Genomic DNA, 13,969 nt, shown 5'->3' on the forward strand with positions numbered 1-13,969 from the left:
AGCATTTCCTGATCAGTTATGTCTGCACACACAATCAGATCAGATTGTATATGTAGTAACTGCTTTATGGTTTGGTAATGGGAGCGGGTGGCGCTGTGGTCTAAACCACTGAGTCCCTTGGGCTTTCCGATCCCAAGCTACCGTGGCTTTGTGGGGCAGGAACATGTTATAAAAGTTCAGCAGCCCCAGGAACGCCTGCAATTCCGTCTTGTTCTTTGGGATGGGGGCCTGCTGGATAGCACGGATCTTGGATGTGATTGGGTGAAGGCCGGAGGCGTCGATAAGATAGCCCAGGAACTCTACCTGTGGAACGGCGATCTGGCACTTCTCCCTCTTTACCTTGAGCCCGGCCTCTTGGAACCTGGTCAGCACGGCACGGAGGCACTCGAACAGCTGCTGGTGTGAGTCTGCGGACACCAAGACGTCATCAAAATACGGTACCACGCCCGGAAGCCCTTGCAGGAGACGCTCCATAAGGCTTTGGAAGATGCCAGGAGCCGCACTCACCCTGAACTGCAACCGGTGGCAACGGAATGCCCCTCGGTGGGTGACGATCGTCTGGGCTTCAGCAGTGGCGTCATCGACGGGCAGTTGTTGATAGGCTCGGGCAAGGTCCAGCTTAGCGAAGACCTTACCCTCACCCAGGGAATGCAGCAGGTGTTGGACAACAGAAACCGGATAAGCGTGCTGCTGAAGTGCCTTGTTGATCGTGCACTTGTAGTCAGCGCAGATTCTCACCGACCCGTCTGGCTTGACAGGCGTGACGATTGGGGTTTCCCACTTGGCGTGGTCAACCGACTCCAAACTCCTTGGGCGATCAGCTTGGCCAGTTGTTCGTCCACCTTAGCCTTGAGAGCAAAGGGAACCCGGCGTGGCTTTAACTTGATGGGGGCGACTTGTGGATCAAGGCTAAAGGAGATGGGCGTACCTGTATATTGCCCCAAAGTGCCGTCAAAAACCTCGGCAAAGTCTTTGACCAGACCCTCAGTCTCTGCGTTAGAAATGCAGTTGATGCCGGTGACTTCCAGGCCGAGGGCATCAAACCAGTCTAGCCCTAGGAGGCTTGGCCGCTGACCTTCGACCACCACCAACCAGAGCAGGCCCGAAAAATCCTTGAAGGCGATCCGGAACCGGCCAACGCCTACCACAGGAATGTTGTTTCCCTGGTAGTCTCTCAGGTGTACGCGGTGAGAGTCGAGTTGCCTTTTGGACACTCTGGGTACCAGTCTTTTGATGGTGCTCCAAGACACGATGGACAGGGCAGACCCGGTGTTGATCTCCATGTCACATGAAGCTCCTTCAATGAGCACCGTGACGTTCAGCTTGCATCGCGTAGGCGAGTCGGTTTGGCCAATCGTGGTTCCAGACGGGCAGTGGCAGTTGGTGAGAGCGAAACAGCTTTCCTTGGCAGACTGGAGTGAAGACTTGGACTTGTGAGTCAGTGAAGGGGGGGTGTCAGACGGAGCCGATCGGCAGACCTTAGCGATGTGGCCCCTTCTGGAACACTTCCTACAGATGGCGTCTCTGAATCGACACTTGGCACGGGAATGGTTGCCGCCGCAGCCAGCACATTCCGGTTGGCCCTTGGACTTCTGTTGGAACTTCCTGCGCTCCCGCTTTGTCTGGTGCACGTCATCGTCTTCACTGGAGGATGCCTCATCACTGCTGGCCTCTTCATGATGCACTGGAACTGGCTTCCTAGCAAGACGCGGGCTGCTGGACTTGCGGATCTCCTGGGCGGAGCGTTCAGCAGCTTCCGAGGCAACAGCCTCCTCAATGGCTTTCTGTAGCGTGAGGTCTGGCTTGGCGAGGAGATGCCATTGCAGATGGATGTCCCGGACCCCGCAGACGATTTGATCCATCAGGGCATCGTCTAAGTCTCGGAACTCACAGTGCATTGCAGCCTGTCTGAGGGCAGTGGTGTAGTTGCTGATTGACTCCCCCTCTGCCTGGTTCCGGTGGTAAAACGCATGGCGGGCAGCAATCTTGGACGGCTTTGGGGCATAGTGGTTGCGGAGCTTCTCTTGGATCGTGTCCCATGGTGTTGCCTGGACTGCTTCAGGCGCAACCAATGCTTGGGCCGTCTCAAACACCTCAGGCCCACAGAGGCTGAGGAATAAGCCCCGCTTCTGTTCATTTGATACTGCTGTCAGCTCGTTGGCTTGGAGGTAGCAATCGAACCGAGCGAGGTAGGAGTCCCATGATTCAGAGGCTGGCGCAAACGGCGGTAGAGGCACAAGTGAAGCCATGATTCGGATGCCGGCGTGAAGGGCGATGGATGGAACACAGTGCTCCAGCCAGAACAGTCAGCTCTGAATTGGTTCTGTCCAGTGATTTCGCTCAGTGATTTCGCTCTGTGATTCAGCTCAGTTCAGAAGATGGCCGCATCTGGCTGTGCTTCTGATGTCCACCAATCCCACCTTCGTCGCCAGAGTTGAATAGTGGGTAGACATGGCAGACGACACAGCGATTTCTCCAAAGCAGCTCTTTATTTTGTAAGCTGGAACAGAACTGCACAGCAAACAGCTCAGCCGGCCTGCTTTTATAGGCAGCCGGCTGTCAACATTGTAGCAACAACAACCCAGGGTTTCCCGCCTAAAATAACTGATGTGGACCTGAGTGAAAACTATCTACAGTATCCCCTGCTGGCCCAGGGTGAGAACTTCAGTACATAACAGATTGTATATGTAGTAACTGCTTTATGGTTTGGTAATGGGAGTGGGTGGCGCTGTGGTCTAAACCACTGAGTCTCTTGGGCTTTCTGATCAGAAGGTCGGCAGTTCGAATCTGCATGACAGGATGAGCTCTCGTTGCTCTGTCCCAGCTTCTGCCAACCTAGCAATTCAAAAGCACATCAGTGCAAGTAGATAAATAGGTACCACTGTGGCGGGAAGGTAAACGGTGTTTCTGTGTGCTCTGGTTTCCATCACAGTGTTCCATTGTGCCAGAAGCAGTTTAGTCATCCTGGCCACATGACCCAGAAAGCTGTCTGTGGACAAACGCCAGCTCCCTCGGCCTGAAAGCGAGTTGAGCGCCGCAACCCCACAGTCGCCTTTGACTGGACTTAAGTGTCCAGGGGTCCTTTACCTTTACCTTAATGCTTCCAAGTTAACTTCCAACATAAAGGGGAAAAGGAGAGATTGGTTTTTGCCAGCCTGAGTGGCGTCCAGTGCCTTAGCCCTGCTATCTTGGACATAGACTTTGAACATAGGCTCCACCATGCACCACAGCAAACTAGTAGGCTTCTTACTGACCGCAGCATGATTATTGATAGTTCAGCAATAGAAGAACCAGACTGAAATAGCCCTGAACATATGGGAAAATAATATCTGGAATATAGCAATGTCTGAGCGTCTCACCAGACACAGGAGGGCAATTAAGGGCATAACAAATAAAGACACATTCCAAGAAACTTGGACCCCTTTCTTTAATTATGTTAATGATGAAAATCAAGACCTTCTTATGCCAACCACTCAATATTCTCAATGGTGGGGTTACGTTAAGTAATATGTTTGAATGTTGAATGTGTATGTCTAGAGACAATGGATAAAACAAACACCATCAGATGTACTGCTGGATAAGTGTTTAATGGTTATTGTATTTGATTAAAAACCAATAAATATTTGTTTAAAAGGAAATAATTTTTTTCAATGAAATGAAATAAATGGCACATTTATTATGGTATAAACTGCCTTGGAGTAGTCCATGGATGTGGAAGGGACCAAATTTAGCTATCTACAGAGGAAATGCCAGCTGCCAACTGAGGATAGCACTTCTCATGAAGTAGACTCCAGTTCCGTGAAAGCTTTTCCTATAATAAATGTGTTAGTCTGTAGGGTGTCACAAGACTCGTTTCTGCCGCTAAAGACTCAAGGCAGCTCATCCATCTGGAAAGTATTGCAAAGGAAGCCTGGGTGTCTTAGTGCAGGGAAGATGCACACGGTGACCAGATGTAAATCCAGTTGAAGTTCCCCCATCCAACTAGAGACTGTCTCTAAAATTCATCAGAGTATATCCAGTGGAGGAAATTCACTATTAGTTAAGCCCTTTTCCTAAGGGGAAAAAATTCCGTTTCTACCATATCCTTAAATTAAGTCTTTAGGGTTCAGCATGGCTCACTTTACTCGTGTACACAGTCCCCTTCCCCTCTCTGTCTATTCTCATTCAATACCCAAGGCAATAAATTAAGGAAAGAGAGAAGATCTTTGAGACCAGAGTGCACATTACAAAACCGCACATATAGCTACTCAACTAAAACATAACTTTTTTAAAAAAACAACCAAAACAAAGTAGTAGCATCTGATCCCTATGCCAGGCATGTCCAACAGGTAGATCCTGGTTGATCTCTGACCCCTCAGTGATCTCCTTACAAACAAAAACAAAAAACCAACTTCAGCTTACTAAAAAAGCTCAACAACTTTACTAAAACTTTATTTTAAAAAGCTCAAGCTCCACAAATTTGGCTTCCTAAAAAAAGCTCCACAACTTTGGATAGATGACTGCCAGTCTTTTTATGACAATCGGTAGATCACTGCCAGTTGTTTTTTTAATACTGTGAGTAGATTGCAGTCTGGGACGCGGGTGGCGCTGTGGGTTAAACCACAGAGCCTAGGACTTGCTAATCTGAAGCTCAGCGGTTCGAATCCCTGAGACGGGGTGAGCTCCCATTGCTCGGTCCCTGCTCCTGCCAACCTAGCAGTTTGAAAGCACGTCAAAGTGCAAGTAGATAAATAGGTACCGCTCCGGCGGGAAGGTAAACAGCGTTTCCATGCGCTGCTCTGGTTCGCCAGAAGCGGCTTAGTCATGCTGGCCACATGATCCAGAAGCTGTAGGCCGGCTCCCTCGGCCAATAAAGCAAGATGAGCGCCGCAACCCCAGAGTCAGCCACGACTGGACCTAATGGTCAGGGGTCCCTTTACCTTTACCTAGATTGCAGTCTATTGGGAGTTGGATGTCCCTGTATAGGCCCAACACATTAGCAATGTTAGGGTCATAGAAGCAGAGTTTGAAAGCAAACCAGAGCTTTCCAGGGATGCTTTATATATTTATGTAGGTTTCCATCTTTTTTTTGAGAGGCTTCCATGACCTCATAATGGCATGTTTGGCATTCCTGCCTTCAAGCACATTACCTGGTAACATCCCCCCTTGATGTCAGCAGGATATACCTTATTTACAAGGGTAGCCTCTGTAAACAAGGCCGGACGGGAACAAAGTTTACTCCGATATCAGAATAGTTGTACACCAAATGATTCTGGGGCAGGATGGGGGAAATCACATCGCACCGAAAATCAAAGCCCACCATTCAAAAGCAGCATTAAGGGCTAGTGGTATGGAAATGAGCAAGTAATCAAACAGGCAGACCAGCAAAGCACAGGGAGAAGGGTGGTTCACAACCGGCTCAGTTCGTGCCTGAGCAACCAGTTCTCCAGACTGAGGAGCCAAGCCTGAATCTAAAGCTCTGTGGAAACAGATGGAATCCTATTGGTCTCTGGAGGATTAACAGCTGCAGTCCTGCTCTCTGGCCATCTACAATAAGGGTCAGCAGCACAGCACAGAGCATGCCAGCAGCTGTCTCTCCAGGCAAGCTACCATCACAGTGCACTGGTCAAGGCTAGGGGGGCCTCTGGTCTGGAAATCCTTTGCACTTTGCTGTAAGTTGCAGATGCTTAGGGAAAACAGCAGGTGATCTCTGCTTTCATACCCAGCTTGTGGACTTCTCAGAGGTATCTAGCTGGCCACTGGAGGAGAAATGGAACATTGGACTAGCACGGGGTGGGGAATCTCTTGCTTCCACCAGGGCTGGTTTCCCTTGTGGGTAATGTGTTGGGGACCAGATGCTGGTGATGGGTGGGGTCAGAGACAAAGTGGGTGGGGCCGTCACATGCACACGCCACACACACGCACTGTTCATCCCAATTACTCACTAGGTATAGCCTGATCCGGCAAGGCAGTTTCTTATCCTATATATTCTAACAGCAAACTCATATTCCAAATGCAGATCCTGATGCAACTGAAACAGGAGCATCTGCAGGAGGGTTTGGGAAAGCCTAATGTTTTCCAAAGTATGAAAAAGAACCCTTTAAAAGCCGAAGAGGTTTTCAGAACCCATAAATGGCCCAGTGGCTCCTGAGCAGCTGTTTTGTGTAAGGGAGGGGTGGTGATGCTGGTGGTAAGGTATTCCCTTCCCTGCCTCCCCCAAAAAGTTCATGACTGTCCAGCTGGAACCCTAAATAGAAGCAACTCTGTACTGCAACATCATCACCATCATCATTATTATTATTATTATTATTATTATTATTATTATTATTATTTTAAGGTTCTGCTTGTTTTCTTCTATTTGAGACATGGTAGGAATTTCCAAGAGGGTTTTTTTGGGGGGGGGGGAGTGGAGTGGGGAGACTAAATTCTGCACTCTGAAGCCTTTATGTTGCCTCATTTAGTCCAGCGCTGATCAATGGGCTCTGTGAAGCTGCCCTAATTCCCTGCAGTCATTATTTTACAGGTGAGTAATTTATGGGTTTGTAAAGGGCTCCGGGATGTTTGATTATGTCAAAGGTGTTATTGAAGTTCAGCCTGTAGTTGTATCCTAAATAGGATGAGATTACCATGGGGGATTTGCATCATTGGTTTTCCTAATTACTTTGCTGTAGGCACATTTGCAGGGAATGTGGGAGGGGGGCAGGGAAAGAAAAAAGAAGATTCTGTCTGGTTTGAACGCAAGCCACAGTTCAACTACATTCATCTATGAAAGTGACCTTCTTATAAAATATGTCTCTGAAAGCAGGGAAAAGGAAGTTTCACAAGACTGCTGGCTACCTCCCACCCTAAACCATGTTGGTGACTCCATTGTCCATGTCCCATACAGTGTTTGAAAGCTACTCAAGTGCAGTCTCCCAGTCAGCCCTATTCCCCTTTTCCAACATGTTCTTACAGGGTTTCTCTGGTCAAAACTTGTTTCATCTTTTTGTTTAAAGTAGCCGCCACCACTACCCTTTAAAAGCCCACTTTTTAAGCCAGCTTTGTTTTTTGCATGTCCATGGATGCATTCTAAGGAAATTTGTCCAACCTGCTGAAAACTAGGCTTCCTGAATGAAAGAAGGTCTTGTTCTCACTACATGGCATGGGAACTGCTATGAACCAGCCAAGCTTGCCACATCCTTCTCTGGTCACATGAAGGATGATGCTTGGTCAAAGCAAGACATTTAGCTGCCTGAGATGAAGGACAAGGACCTTGCAATTACATCTGGACTGACAGATAAATCTTGCTTCAACACTAGCAGCAGGATAGCATCTTCCACCACACCTGAGAAAGGGGAACAGATTAGAGGGCTCAGGAGAGGCTACATGGCAGCAGAGGGAAATGTCTGGAAGCTCAGAAGGAACAGTCACTGCCGCCCCTGAGCATCTGCTTCCTGGAGCAGTTGCATCACTCTGCCCAATGGTAGGGCCAACCCTGGGTGAATGGACCTCTGGCCAGAGCATAATTTTACATGCAGCTGCAATAGCAGATATTCAAGTGCTCCAAATGTAATTCTGTGCATAGCTCCTTCCTTCCCCAAGCCACATCAGCATCCAGCATCTGTACAAGAAAACACATAGGATCCAACATCAGAAATAGGCATGAGAAGGAGCCATTTTATTTCATTCAGAAAGTCTTCTTTTCTCTGCAGGCTGACAAATTTCCCCCAGAAATTGTTTCCTTGCCAATTATAGAAGCAGACAACTGATGCCCAAATTATCAAAGGAAGGTTGCATTGTCAGCATGTTAATCACAGTGTTTCTTAGCAACTATATTTTATCTACAAGTAACAATACAATAGGCTGCCACACTTAACGATAAAGAGTCAAGCTGTTGATGTTAGTGATGATAATAATGAGGCGGAGGGAGACATATAGAGATGCCTAACACCTTTGATACGAAGCTGTTTATGAGGAAGAAATATGCTGCAGATACATAAGGTGACTCTGCCCAGGAGATATTTTTCATGGACCAAGACCTTTCTAGCTTGGTTGCCCTAGCTCAGGCATGGGGAACCCGTCGTGTTGGACTACAACTCCCATCATCCCTGACCACTGGCCTTGCTGATTGGGCCTGATGAGAACTGGAGCCCAACAAAACCTGGAAGGTACAGCTTAGGCTGCAGGATGTAGCCCTTTTACCATGACGGGAAAATTGAGGCCAAACTGTAAATCTTGAGGATGTTTATGGAAACGTATTTCCTTTTATCTGTGTCCTTACTGACTGCCTCTTATGAGATTTGCTGGAGCTAATCAGAAAAAGTACCAGAGCAGAATAAGCAACATTCTGAATGGTGATTTTGGACTACAACTCCCATCATCCCTGAATGGTGATTTCCTGACCCAGGCCTTCTCTAGAACAAAGAGACCGTGCTTGTACATTTAAAGTTGGACTTGAAGTCTGAGAGATAGGGAATCCTGTTTTTTCTTGTTCTTGACCCACAAACTTGGGCCTTCACAGTGTGTGACTCTAACACATAGTGACAAACTGGAACGTGTCCAGAGGAGGGCAACCAAAATGGTCAAAGGCCTGGAAACGATGCCTTATGAGGAACGGCTAAGGGAGCTGGGCATGTTTAGCCTGGAGAAGAGGAGGTTAAGGGGTGATATGATAGCCATGTTCAAATATATAAAAGGATGTCACATAGAGGAGGGAGAAAGGTTGTTTTCTGCTGCTCCAGAGAAGCGGACACGGAGCAATGGATCCAAACTACAAGAAAGAAGATTCCACCTAAACATTAGGAAGAACTTCCTGACAGTAAGAGCTGTTCGACAGTGGAATTTGCTGCCAAGGAGTGTGGTGGAGTCTCCTTCTTTGGAGGTCTTTAAGCAGAGGCTTGACAACCATATGTCAGGAGTGCTCTGATGGTGTTTCCTGCTTGGCAGGGGGTTGGACTCGATGGCCCTTGTGGTCTCTTCCAACTCTATGATTCTATGTTTGACAGTGGAATGGTCTCCCTCGGGAGGTTGTGGACTCTTCTTCCTTGGAGGTTTTTAAGCAGGTTTTAAGACTGGACCTAAACATCCAGGGATCATTTACCTTTTTTAAAATCCTTTTTAGATGGCCATCTGTCATGGATGATTTAGCTGAGATTCCTGCATTTAAGGGGGTTGGACTAGTCAACCCTTGCGGTCCCTTCCAACTCTACAATTCTATGATTCTATGACTCTGACAACATGCGGTTCAGACTACTTCTTCAAGAGTAGAACCACCACCCTCATTCAAGGACCTCTCAGCCAGAGGGCACAGCCCTGCCACCATCTTCTGACTCAGAAAATGAGTCTGCTGTGTCCTTTCATCTCCCTGTCCATTAAAAAAAAAAAAGACTAAATTTGAGGGCCCTTTAACCAGCCAGACACTTAGTGCAGAGTTGGAGCATGCCATATTCCAAAACTGATTGAGCTGTATAAAGCTTCAGTTGCTTCTATCTTCCTACAGAGAAAAAGTCTCTGATGACTGGTTTAGCCAAGCCCCTTGGAGCTCTCCATGGTCCTGTACTCTCTGCTTGATGTACACTCCTGATTGGACCCTGCTTGCTTTCCCTCGTGCTTCCCCAAGAACTCATATTTCTATGACATGCTCTCTTAAGACCTACCTACTGTGTGTGTGTGTGTGTGTGTGTGTGTCTTTAGGGGCATGGCAGGCAAGCCTCAGTGCGGGACATGGTGCAATTTCAGAAATGAAGAAAATATTCCAGGATTAAAAAGGAAACTTTTCATTCAAGACTAATGAGATTGTATTTTTGCAACGGGTTTGGTGTAAGTGTGGGGAAGGAGAGCCCTACATTACAAGTTTGTATGGACAGGGAACGGGCAAAATATGATTCTTGTAGGTCCTGTCCACAGCTAGCACCAGCTTCCAAAAACAAATCATCTGCTCTGTTGAACATGTCATCCTACCTAACACAAGAAATACACCCAAAAGGGGACAAATAAAGTGATAACTTTGAGCAGGCACTCACAAGACATTATCTTTCATAACAGCCATCCAAAACTTTGGGGGGGGAAATGTAGGAACACCAACAGATCATGAGAAGTAGCACTAAACGTTTTCTAGCTCATTTCAAGTGCCCAACTTGCTGGTTTTCTTACAACTCTCATCTTTTATATTATGGCAATATAATTGAATTTTTATATAAATTGACATTCCAATATGTTTGTGAGAGAGACAGAGGGTATCAGCCTGCCATTCAAGAACAGAATAATATACTGGAGGAATGGGATCTTTTATCCCTGAAGATAGGACTTCACTGAGGGTACATTCCCTCCAACTACTAGACAAAGGTACAAAATTTAGCTTCTGTTCACTTGTGTTTAACTAGTACACCTCCTAAATGTATTGTTAATCTAGAAACTGCCTCTTTTTGTTTTGCATCTACTGAGGAGCTGCTTTGTTCAGCATAAGAAACGAAACAAATTGAAGGAATAGCTGCATTTAAAAAGGAAATGTGGGATAAATCTCAAGAGTCCTAGCGACAGCCTTAAGTACAACCTGAAACCTGCTACATCCTCCCACATTCCATCTTCAAATTGTGATTAAATGCAGATTCCACAGCTTCGATATTAGCCAGCATTGGTTGCCTCTCCCCTTTCCTATCACCACTCTGCTTTGTTTAACAGCTAACCTGAGGAGGCTTTCTGGACAACTCAAAAAGTCTGCTCACTATTTTGTGACATTTGGGCAGGGGTTAATTTCAGAGTAGGCCCTGAAGGGTTGCCTACTCATTCATCACTTTTTCCAGGATAGGCCCAGGCCTACCCATTACTTTTGTCTCCCAGTGGGAAACAAAAAGATACAACTTGTATCACTGTAAGAAATGAACACCGAAAATGTGCTTTACAGTGAAAGCAGTATTACTTACCTGGCTCATATGCTCCACCTCATGCTATGAGGAGCTTCTTCAATTTCAGTGCTTGAGACGGAGAGACAGCACTCTACCAACTGTGTGACCTTTTTCTCTCAGTAGATTGTCTCCTGGTGTCCACTGCACACTGTACCTGGGACTCAATGCCCCAATCCCAGACAGATTATCTATTTCCTTGAAGAAGCTCACATGCTTCCTGTGGATTGAAGTAAATAGACCACTGATTTATTAACTCTATCCTGAGCTCAACATCAATTCCTGCCTCCTTGCAGGGTACCATTTGGCAAAGAAAACTGCATAAGGAGGTTGAATGTGACCCTGATTTTAAGGCATTCTGGAGTTTGCTCTACTGCAAGTAGGTTTTGTACATTAAAATGGTGATCTAGCACCCCAGTATATTTCAGCTGTTTGTTTTGTTTTGTTCTCTTCTGTTCTGCAATATTTACCGCATTTGTGAAGAATTCAGAATCGCCACTTGTTTACACATGTTTTCTGAGGAACAGCTTCCCCTGTACACTGTTATCCTGTCCATTTAATTGTTGTTTTTATTGTATATTAAAGGTTGTATTAAAATCATTTTACACACAGAGAGAGAGAGAAACCAAAAAAGCCCAATATGACAGGCAACATGCATATTGTTTGTTATGACAAGCATCTGGTAGGTGCACCCCTGCCAACACATGCTTTTAACAAGAATAAAAATAGAGCTTTTATATTTGGTTTTGTGAATGGGTGAGCTTCCTATGTTTGTGAGTTCCCACAATCTGGAGACTGCCAGCCCTTCTGACACCTAACACCATCATGTGCAAATCCACAGGCTGAAGGCCTACTAACAAAATTCAAAGTGACATTAACCTCTGCCTTAATGACTGATCACTTTCTTAATTTCTAGCGGACAAAACAAAGTGAAATGCTATCCTGTTTTGCTGCACTTTTTTTTTTATGAAAAACAAGTCATTTGTATAAGTCTCTACAAGACCATCCAAAGCAATGGCTCACAACAATAAATACATTTGCCAACCATAAGAGTTCAACAGTTAAAATGTTTATAAATCCAACTAAAACACTCTCAGTACAGCATCCTATAAGACAACAGGAGTTGCATTCTAATTACATGAGTCTAGGCATACCATTTTCCTCAAGGTGGAACAGAAAGGTTTTTAGCAACCTCTTAAAATCTCGGTGGACTGAGTCTTAAGCTTCTTTTGAAAGAGATTTCCAAAGAGTCGTGGGGTCACCACAGACAAGGCACAACTTCCTTTGTGCCAGCTATACCATAAATTTCCAGAATCCCTTCTACAACTCAGACCTGTGCAACGTACAGGATTATAATACTTCTACCTCTTCCTTTTCTTCCTTGACCAAAAAGGGAAGAGAATAAAATCTGTGTCTTGAACCCTATTAGATTCCATTTCAGGTGACTTGCAGTTGAGGCAGTCAAAAGGTCTCAATCTTAAAAACGAATCCAGCTGCACTTCACGACATCCCTATTGTGAAGTAACCGATTGAAAAAGAAATGAATCACCATTTCAAAGCGCTGACAGTGTCATTGACAATGGCATTAAACAAAGCACATGAAACAGGCTTCAGTGTCGCATCTTTGATAAACTTAAAAGCTGTAGAAAGCTTTGAAGTCTCTTAGGCATACTGAGTAGTTGCGCTTGCTTGTTGTTGCAGGGATCCAAGGAAGAACCATCAATATGAATATGAATTCTTACATAAATACACAGATATCCTTGAAACAAATATATGACTTTTCATGATGTAACAGGTGTTGTAATTACCGGTGCCGATGTGGCTGCTTTGGTTGTAAGAGCTCCCTGGTCAATTCAGTCAAAGGCAATGTGCAAATGTGCAAATGTTCGTGTTGCTATCAACTAGCTTTGACCAGGAAGTTCAAACAAATGTTGAACTGAAGCCGGCACCTTTTTGTGTGCGGTGATTATTTACATTGGTTAGAAACATAAGAAAGCTGATGCTTATTTGAGACTTGAAGGTCTCTTCAGGTGCTTTGCTCTCCACGTGAGTGACAACAGCGCATGGTCTCATAGCAAAACCATGCATACGGCAGCAGCTGGTGAGGAGAGGCACCAGTGCTGTGGAGTTGTGTAGGCACTTCTTGCTAGAAAGTAGCAGGAGATCTGCTATTCCTGCTGGTGTGCCCTTGCAGCTCTGTCCCTACTGGTCAAAATTTGCCAGGAGGGACGCGGGTGGCACTGTGGGTAAAACCTCAGCGCCTAGGACTTACCGATCGCATGGTCGGCGGTTCGAATCCCCGCGGCGGGGTGAGCTCCCGTCGTTCGGTCCCAGTTCCTGCCCACCTAGCAGTTCGAAAGCACAATTAAGTGCAAGCAGATAAATAGGTACCGCTTTCTAGCGGGAAGGTAAACGGCGTTCCGTGTGCTGCTCTGGTGCCGGTTGGCCAGAGCAGCTTCGTCACGCTGGCCACGTGACCCGGAAGTGTCTGCGGACGGCGCTGGCTCCCGGCCTTTAGAGTGAGATGAGCGCACAACCCTAGAGTCTGTCAAGACTGGCCCGTACGGGCAGGGGTACCTTTACCTTTACCTATTTTGAACCTAGCTATTGGCCACTTGCGACCAGGATGGAGCCTGATGTCTCCACTAGGTGAAAATCCCGGACACAAAAGTTGTTGATGGGTTTTTGTTTTGTTTTTTAACACCAAAGCTGTTGAGCTTTGGGGGCATTAAAAAAAAATGGACGTTTAACTTTTTTTCAGTAAAATCGCCCAAAATGACATGCCAACATGGATTGCCATATGCCCAGGCATTTTGCCGATTTTTGCCTGGACGCTGCTTCCAACAGTAGTCTATCAGACGTATGGCAGGTGATTCTGGATGTATGGCAACCCTAATCTCCACTATCTGGAGGTGTATGCCTGTGAATCCTTGGATCTTGACTGTTTTCACACACTAGCAACAGATTCTGTAGAATTCTATTGGTTACAGGGAACTAGCCAGAGGGCCTTCTCGGTAGTGGCACCCGCCCTGTGGAACGCCCTCCCATCCGATGTCAAGGAAATAAACAGTACCTGGCTTTTAGAAAACATCTGAAGGCAGCCCTTTTTA

The 13,969-nt window shown here is 46.2% G+C and overlaps 1 long non-coding RNA gene across 1 annotated transcript in view; it reads right to left on the minus strand.

Annotated features, from left to right (window-relative positions):
* Window positions 1-6,944: 6,944 nt before the first annotated feature.
* Window positions 6,945-13,969, minus strand: part of LOC308473784 — a 43,770-nt gene continuing 36,745 nt past the window's right edge. The window contains exons 2-3 of the long non-coding RNA XR_013984316.1: window positions 10,881-11,079; window positions 6,945-7,579 (exon numbers count right to left, since the gene is read on the minus strand). This is a non-coding gene — a long non-coding RNA (uncharacterized lncRNA). The remainder of the gene's footprint in view (window positions 7,580-10,880; window positions 11,080-13,969) is intronic.

This window comes from Podarcis pityusensis, assembly GCF_964106645.2.
Source record: "Podarcis pityusensis genome assembly, chromosome: 3".
NCBI classification, from domain to species: Eukaryota; Metazoa; Chordata; class Lepidosauria; order Squamata; family Lacertidae; genus Podarcis; species Podarcis pityusensis.